The 8,994-nt window shown below is 41.2% G+C and overlaps 1 pseudogene; it reads right to left on the reverse strand.

Moving 5' to 3' along the window:
* Positions 1-1,141: 1,141 nt before the first annotated feature.
* Positions 1,142-2,097, reverse strand: LOC148122366 (olfactory receptor 8C8-like; annotated as a pseudogene).
* Between the last annotated feature and the right edge of the window lie 6,897 nt (positions 2,098-8,994).

The following is an 8,994-nucleotide window of genomic DNA, read 5'->3' on the forward strand; positions in this document are numbered from 1 at the left end:
ATAAACTATATCAGTAGCCCTTAATTTCATGTGCTATTTCTTTTACAGAAGTAAAATTATGTCTTTTTATAAAAACAACATCCTTCATACAGAACAGGGAAACAATCTAGATGTTACAACACTGTGTTCTATAGACAAAAAATGTGTGTAACTTTGTAAAAATAATCACAGATACAGTCTATATATGTGACACTTTCAATTTTATTCACAACTAAAATTTCAGTTTGCTGAAATTGCCTCATGATCATGGGGAAGTAGAAAAACACAGGCAAATGAATAGGCCTAATATATGCTCTGATAATCATAAAAGTAAAACATTATCCCAGTATATTACAAATTCCTTTTATAAATTTCAATCTAAAATGTTAGAAAAAGGACCTTATCAAATACTTGCTCAAATTTTGACAATTATGCCATGACTAGAATCGTCTTCTCATCTCTTTGAATGAGTATGCAAGTTCCTTCAAATAATGACTTATCAAAATTATGCCAGAAAACAAAGAAAGTAATCATAAATAAAGCATAGAACTCCAGGAATCTTATTGGCTAGAAAATATATGCAATTGAGGTCATGGAGAGTACTCATCTCTTAATAGCTCTTCAGGTTCTTACAGAAGACATGAATTTCTTTACAATCACATATGTGATGGTTACCAACTGCTTTATAACTACTCTAACAGCCTCTTCTGTCAGGAAATCTGACGCTCTCTTCTGTCATGCACAGGCACCTAAATTCACGTGGTGAGCATATACTCAGAGACACTTACACACATACACATAAATTTTGAAATAAATGTACAAATATTTTTAAAAGAAAGGCATGAAAGAAAAAGCAGGAAGAATTTTTATCCTCTGGTAAGGTGAAAAACCAAAAAGCTGTCCAGGATCTTAATCTTCTATAAGCAATGGGTTTGAGATCATCTTAGAAACACATTGACTCTGAGGATGTCTCCTATATTCACAGGTCACACAGAGTTATATTGCATAGTAGAAATGGACATGTGGTATTATACTATAAAGTCCTTCAATGCTAAAGAAGGACAATGATAAACAAAAGTAATAAAATATATGTTTTGTAAAAAACAAGAAATAAAAAACACATCAGGGAGGGCTGGGGTTAAAGGATGCACCACAAGATTAATCAACTTGTGAGTCTCTTCTAGGTTCTCTTCACAGCAAGCTTGCCGTCCTTGTTTCTGAGGCTGTAAATGAGAGGATTCAACATGGGCATCAACAAGGAATAAAACACGGAGAAGAATTTTCCCTGGCCCGCAGTCCCAGCAGATGATAACTTGACATAAGCCAGCAGCAGCCCAGATCCATAGAAGAGACTAACAGTTATAATGTGAGATCCACAAGTACGAAAGGCTTTGGACCGACCCTTACCTGATGACACATGAATGATATTAGAACGGATCAGAGCATATGAGACTAAGATAATAAGGCAAAATAAAATGATAGCTGTCCTCACCCCAACAGAGCTCATAAGTTCATTGACATAGGTGCTAAGGCAGGAGAGCTGGAGAAGAGGGAAGATGTCACACATGTAGTGGTTGATGATTTTAGAATCACAAAACTTGAGCCTGATCATACACCTTGTGTGAGCTATAGCATTAGCAAAACCCATCAAGTAAAAACCAAATATCAGCAGGCAACAGATCGACAGATCTTAGGGCACATAACAACCTTGTACAGCAATGGCTGACAAATGGCCACATAGCGATCCTATGGAATGGCTGTAAGCACATAACTCTCTGAGTTCACAGAAAATAGGAAGAAAAAAAAGTTGAGTCATGCAATCTCTGAAGGAGAAGATGTTCTTCTCTAAAACAAAACTCATCAGTATTTTGGGAGTGAAGACAAGTGAATAACAGAAACTAATAAAGGATAGATTGAAGATAAAAAAAAGTATATAGGAGTATGAAGGTTTGAGTTTAGGCAAATGAGATTCATTAAACTCAAGTTTCTCATGACAGTGACTATGTAGTTCACCAAGAATAGAACAAATAAGCGCATTTGGAGCTCTGGCTGGTATGTCAGTTCCAAAAGAATAAATTCAGACACTGTAGAATCATTTTTGATAGTCATTTGCATCATGTGTGGTATCTGCAAAAATAAGTGTATAAAGCAATGTAAAACCATAAACTATCTTTCCCTCTATGGGCAGAGTTGGTTTTGTTGGTTTCCACTCTTGAGAGAGACATCAAAGAGCCCTACAGAATCCCCTTTTTTCTTTCTTCTACCCATCTTGTGTTTATGTCTCAAGAAAGGGTCTTTGAGCATTACTGCATTTCCCTCACTAAGTGTTTCCTAATGATTAAGGATGAAAACAGAAGTAAATGAATCCTCAGAACTTAGGGCTTATATGGCTATGGTTTTGAATGTAAAATACCAAAGTAAAGATAGTTCAGTGCTCACCTTGGTTCACCTGGATACTTCACTGACATTGGAGTTCATGGCTTCTCTTCCCACACTGTGTTCAGAGGGCTAATTATGAAGAAAGCAATTGCAGTCAGTTCAATCAATGTGTCTGACTTGCTAGAAAATGTTCCGCAATGCCACAGCATATGATATTTCTTTATATACTATAAAATATGCATTGTATAGTAATTGGGCTAAGAAAATGAGATGCTGAAGGATATTTTCCCATGGAATTATTTTTTCTCCTCCATATTTCTTCATATTTATGCTTCTTTTATACAATAGGTTCTGCCTGTAGTTTTCCCTCCCTCCAATCCTCCCAGTTCCTAACACAAAACTCCCTTGAATTCCAGATTCACTGGTCCTCAGTTTCCCTTCATAAAAGAACAGGACCTCAGGGATATCAACCAAAACACGGTGTAACTAGATGCAATAAAACTAAGCACAAATTCACATATCAAGGCTGGCCAGGGAACCTGGGAGTTGGAAAAGAGTCCTAAGAGCAGAGACATCCCCTACTATTTAGAGTCCCCTCCCCCTCAAAAAAACCTGAAAGCTAAACAACCACAGTACATATATAGAGGACCGCACACAGTCTCATGCAGGCTCTGTGATTGACGCTTCAGTCCCTGTGAGCCCTTTTGTGTGTTGCTTAGTTAATTCTGTGATCCATGTTTTCCTGGTGTCTTTGACCCCTTTGGCTACTATACTCCTTCCTTTCTTTTTTCTTAGTTGTTCCCAAGGCTCTGATTAATGTTTCACTGAGGGTTTTTACATCTGCTATCATAGATTCCAGAGGAAGCCTTTCTGATGATGACTGGGATAGGCACTGATCTAAGAGTGAAAGACCTGGAAAAATCCAGAGCCCTCTAGCAGAAAAAAATAGAGCCAAAAATCGAGCAAGAAGAGAAGGACCAAAAATCTAGGTTAGCTGGTTCAGTGACTCTGTTTCAGGAACTAGCTGAAGATAAAGTTAGATTATAATCTTGAGAAACAGGAAGTTACCCCCTTGTGATTTTCATTGGTATTTTTTGGAATTTTTCAATGATCACTGGTATTTTAGGAATTCTCCAATGATGTTCTCTCTACCCAGTTTGGATTGCTGGGTTGTGGTTTCTTCCCTTAAATACCCCTTCTCCCTGCTACTTGGGGTTGAACTCTCTACCCCTGTGTGGGAAATGAGTTTTGGCCACAGTGCACTGGTTCCTGTCCTGTTGATAAACCTTGTGTGATTGCAGCAAGGACGGTTTCTTGTGAGTTCCTGGGGGATCAGGTTATCCTGAGTAGAGTGAGAGTCTCCCTGCTCCTGAGGTCTTTCATTTGGGGGCTCATCTGGGATTGGAAACGACCCTCATCTCTGAAGACCCACTTGGAGGTGAGACATTGTCTATGTGTCTGTGTCTTTGTGCTTCTGTGCCAGCTGAATTCAGGTTCTAGTTCTGTACTTTTGGGTTTACGGTTGTATCTGTGTCTTTGTGTTTCCATGCCAGCTGAATTCAGGTATACTTTCTGTACTTTTGGTTTTACAGTTGTGTCTGTGTCTGTGTTTCTGTGCCAGCTGAATACAAGTTCTGTATTTTCAATTTCGGTTTTGCAATCACTCGCATCTCGGGAGGAGACGGAGGGAGTGATCAGCAGACATGCTAGATAGATCACTGACTGCTGCCCTAGGAGACATCCCAGGAGATAAGAAGGGACCCAGGGACTCCTGGGAGATTCCTGTCTGGGTGCTGTTGAGGATATGGAAGTTCTCCTGGATTGGGGGAACTATATGCCCTCTCAGCCATCTGTATTTCTGGAATGATTTTGTCTGTCTCGGTGGAGACGGACATTTGTTTGTTTGTGTGTCTTCCGTGTCTTTGGTCTTTTGTTTTGTCTTACTTGTGACTTTGATGATTGGGACAGACTCTGGATTAGTGGTTTTGTCTTTCTAAGTTTTGTTAGCCTTTGTCTGTGTATCTTCAGTCTCATGTTCAGTTCTCTGGTGAGATACGCGGGTGGCGTTTCTCAGTTCTGTGGTATGACACATGAGTGGTGTGATCATTTCTCTGAAGAGACATGCGTGGATAGCAGTCTCATTTTGATAGCAGGGTGGGTCATATACATGAAGCAGCTTGAAGCTGTGTCTTTGGTTTGTTTGGCACCATTGTCCTATATGTCTGTTTAATGTGTGTTGCGCTTCTGTCCTCACTTAGACTGATGCCGATGTACTCAAATCATGACTTCTTTGACTTTGATAATGTGACCACTTACAAGACTTTAGAGATAGGGCCATAAGCATAGGGGTATATTTCATTAAAAAAGAGAGTCAGCCTCAGCCCCAAGAACATGGCTGAGGGGCAGCATGCTTATATGGATGGCTGGGCTATTCAGCCTTGCTGTTACAAGGTATCAAGGCTTCCAGACACAGTTGTAGAAGGCAGATGTACCCCAATAGGATTTCAAACACTAAACAAAAAATCTGAGGGGAATCGCTATAGCCTAAAGAGGTTAACAATCTTTTTTTCCCCGAGTGCTGCATACCACCCTGCTCTCCTCTGTGCTGATGGATGAGTTCCCTCTGCCTGTCCTGGGAGCTGCATGCCTCAAACCTCTGGTCAAAGCTGACTAAGGCTTGGCTCCGTGGGTGAAGAACTCTTTCAGATCCTATGAGTTATAAGTATCTGTCATAGGGGCTGGTTACAAATTATTGTTGGTTAATGTGAAAAAACAACCTATTGTTGGTCTCAAATATTTCACACTGGTACAGAATTTTATGTGCTATTCTTGTTTAAAATGTAGCCATACATCCCCATTGAGAAAAAACACAAAAATTACTTTGGTCAGAGTTTTTGTGTTGTCTAAAAAGCAAGAGATATTTTTTGATATATTGTCTAAAAAGCAAGAGAGATTTTTGGTATGTTGTCTAAAAAGCAAGAGAAATTTTTCATATGTTGTCTAAAAAGCAAGAGAGAATTTGGTTAAAAAAATGTGTAAACAGGAATGGGCCTTATCTAGTTCCCTGTGTATGCTTTCAAGATCAAACTTAAAACAAATAGGGAGCTGCTGACAGTCTATCACCACAGGGCTCTCATGGCAGGTCTCCAAGGGACTGCAAGATGCCCCACTAATTTGGCCAAGGTAAGAGAGGTTCTTTAGGGGCTGGTTGAACCACAGTCTGTGTTTCTTGAATGTTTAAAAGAGGCTTACAGGCGTTATACTCCCTTTGACAAATCTCTGAGGGACAGCAAGTAGCGGTAGCTATGGCCTTCATAGGACAGTCAGCATCAGATATTAAGAAAAGTTACAGAGTTTAAAAGGGTTGCAGGATTATACCTTTCAGGATTTGGTTAATAAGGCAGAGAAAGTGTTTCATAAGTGAGAGACTGAGGAAGAGAAGCAAGCAGAGAGAGAGAGGTGGGAGGCAGAAGAGAGAGAGGATCGGAGGAATCATAGACAAGAGAGAAATTTGATAGAATTTTGGTCACAGTGGTAGGAGGGAAAGGGAAGACAGGACCTAGACAGACAGAACCTGGGCAACAGAAGACCAAAGATGAGTGAAGATGGATGGAGGTACTCCTTGGACAAAGACCAATGTGCCTATTTCAAAGAAAAAGAGAAATTGGGCAAGAGAAAGCACAAAGAAGAAAGAAAGAGCCTCTAAGGTACTGGCTCTAGAAGAAGATGATTAGAGGGGATGGGGTTCAGACCCACTCCCCCATGCCTATGATAACCCCTATGGATTTTCTAGTGGACACAGGGGCTGAGCACTCTGTGATAAAACAACCATTGGGGAAGGTAATGAATACAAAGACTATAGTATTGGAACAACTGGACAGAAATAATATCCATGGACCACCTTACAAACTGTAGATTTTGGGAGAAGACAAGTGACTCATTCCTTCCTGGTTATCCCCGAGTGTCCCATGCCTTTATTAGAAAAAGACTTGTTAACAAAGTTGAAGGCCTAGATCAGGTTTACTCGAACCGGGCTGGAGGTGATCAAAGCCTTTTGTCGACTGAACCAGTGACCTTTGCTACCCCTGCTATCCTCAACCCTGCTACCCTGCTGCCCGAGACTGATGATACCTCACCTATCCATCACTGCACTGACATTTTGGCAGAAGAAGCTGGTACCTGAAATGATCTGAAGGATCAGCCTTGGCCTGGGAGTCCAAGCAGCAGTTTCATGGTTGAAGGCAGGGGCAGCAGAAAGCAGGGGCAGCAGTAATCTGAGCCAGTAGCCTCCTTGAAGGACATCGGCCCAGAAAGCCGAACTTGTGGCTTTGATCCAAGCTCTACAAATGGCAGGGGGACGTCTATCAATATCTATACTTACAGCAGGTATGTTTCTGCCACTACCCATATACACGGAGCAATATACAGACAAAGAGGACTGTTAACATCTGCAGGAAAAGACATAAAAAAATAAATAAAAAAATTTGAGTCTCCTTGAGGCCATACGTTTGCAAAGAAGGTAGCAATCATACATTCACCAGGACATCAAAAATCTCGAGATGCTGTGGCTAAAGGAAATCAGATGGCAGACCTAACTGCTAAACAGGCGACCCAAAGTGCAATGATCCTGGCAGTCAAAGAGCCTAAAGATTATTATGATATCAGTGAAACCAACTTTAGATACACCCCTGAGGACTATCAAGTTATGGGCAAATTAGGACTGGTAAAGAAGACCCCATATGGGACAGTAGAGACAGAAGGAGGAAAACTAGTCCTCCCACAAAAAGACGGGCACAAGTATGTTACCAACTTACATTACCTGACCCACTTGGGAGCCAATAAACTAAAAGATGTGGTTAGGTCCTCTGACTAATATGTTATGGGACTCTCTGATTTTTCAGAAGAAGTAGTCAAAAGCTGCAAGGCCTGTGCTATGATTAATGCAGGACACTCCATATATACTCTTGGGAAAAGGCTCAGGGGCGACCGGCCTGGGGCCTACTGGGAGGTAGATTTTACAGAAATTAAGCCAGCCAGATATGGTAACAAGTACTTATTATTTTTTTATAGATACTTTTTCAGGCTGGGTAGAAGCTTTTCCTATGGGGACTGAGACAGCCAATGTGGTAGCTAAGAAGATCATAAAAGAAATCTTCCTGAGGTTTGGGATACCCAAGGTAATCGGGTCTGATAATGGACCTGCCTTTGTTGCCCAGGTTAGTCAGGGACTGGCCACCCAACTGGGGATTAATAGGAAATTGTACGTACCAACCCCAGAGCTCACATCAGGTAGAAGGGATGAATAGAACCCTAAAAGAGACCCTAACAAAATTGGCTCTAGAGACCTACAGGAATGACTGGACAGCCTTCCTTCCTTTTGCCTTGTTCTGGGTTCGGAACACCCCAGGGTGATTTAAACTCACCCCTTATGAGAGCCTATGTGGGGGACTGCCACCACTCACCGAGTTGTGTGGAGTTTACAATCCTGATGCTATTCTTTCTAGACCTTTATTTGCAACCTAAAGGCCCTTGAAGTGGTGATACGCCAGATCTGGGAACAACTGAAAAAAGTATGCATCTCTGCCTAGATCCATGCCTCCCATGTGAAGCGAGCTCCTGAACTACCCAAATTACAGTATCCAGAGCTTTTAACAACACCACCAGTCAGGAGGCATGTATTTGGTGGACGAATCATAGGCTGACTCTTACTGAGGTTATGTAATGATTCTCTTAAGAGCCCTAAAACTCCTGACACCAGGTACTTCTCAGTTTAGACAAATGGTGGGCTTGTAGTACAGGCCTGACACCTTGCATTTCAATATCAGTTTTTAAAGACACCAAAGATTACTGTGTGCTTGTGCAACTGGTACCTAGGGTCTTTTACCATTCAGCTAACATGTTTGAAGATGAGTTTGACAAGCACCCAGCACACTTTTGATGAAAGCCTGTTTCTCTGACACTAGCATTAATCCTGGGCCTCGGGGGTAGCTTCTGGTGTTGAGATAGGTACTGTTGCCCTACTGCAGGCCCCTCAGTATTTAAATGAATTAAAATTAATTACCTTCATTAGAGAAAGGATGAGTGCTGTTCAGATTTTGATGTTATGTCACAAATATAGTGCTTTACAAGGTCAAGAAGATACTAAAATATAGTTTTATGATTAGAACTAGATACAAGAAGAAGTGGGGAGATGAAAGAAGAGCCAAAAATCTAGGTTAGCTGGTTCAGTAACTCTGTTTCAGGAATTCGTTGAAGATAAAGTTAGGTTATCTTGAGAATAATCTTGAGAAACAGGGAATTACTACTCTGTTTTGATTATCACTGGTATTTTCAGAATTTTCCAGTGATGCCCTCCCTACCTGGTTTGGATTACTGGGTTGTGGTTTCTTCACATTAAATGCCCCTTCTTCCAGCTACTCGGGGTCGAACTCTCTACCCCTGCATGGGAAATGAGTTTAGGCCTCAGTGCACTGGTTCCTGTCCTGTCAATAAACCTTGTGTGATTGCAGCAAGAATGGTCTCTTGTGAGTTCCTGACAGGGGCAAGGGGCTGGGGGGGGGGTCTGTGTGATCCCGAGACTAGAGTGAGAGTCTCCCTACTCTGGTGGTCTTTCAAGAGCATAGTAGAATATCATTA

This window comes from Myodes glareolus, chromosome 4 (assembly GCF_982192425.1).
Source record: "Myodes glareolus chromosome 4, mMyoGla1.1, whole genome shotgun sequence".
In the NCBI taxonomy this organism is placed as follows: domain Eukaryota; kingdom Metazoa; phylum Chordata; class Mammalia; order Rodentia; family Cricetidae; genus Myodes; species Myodes glareolus.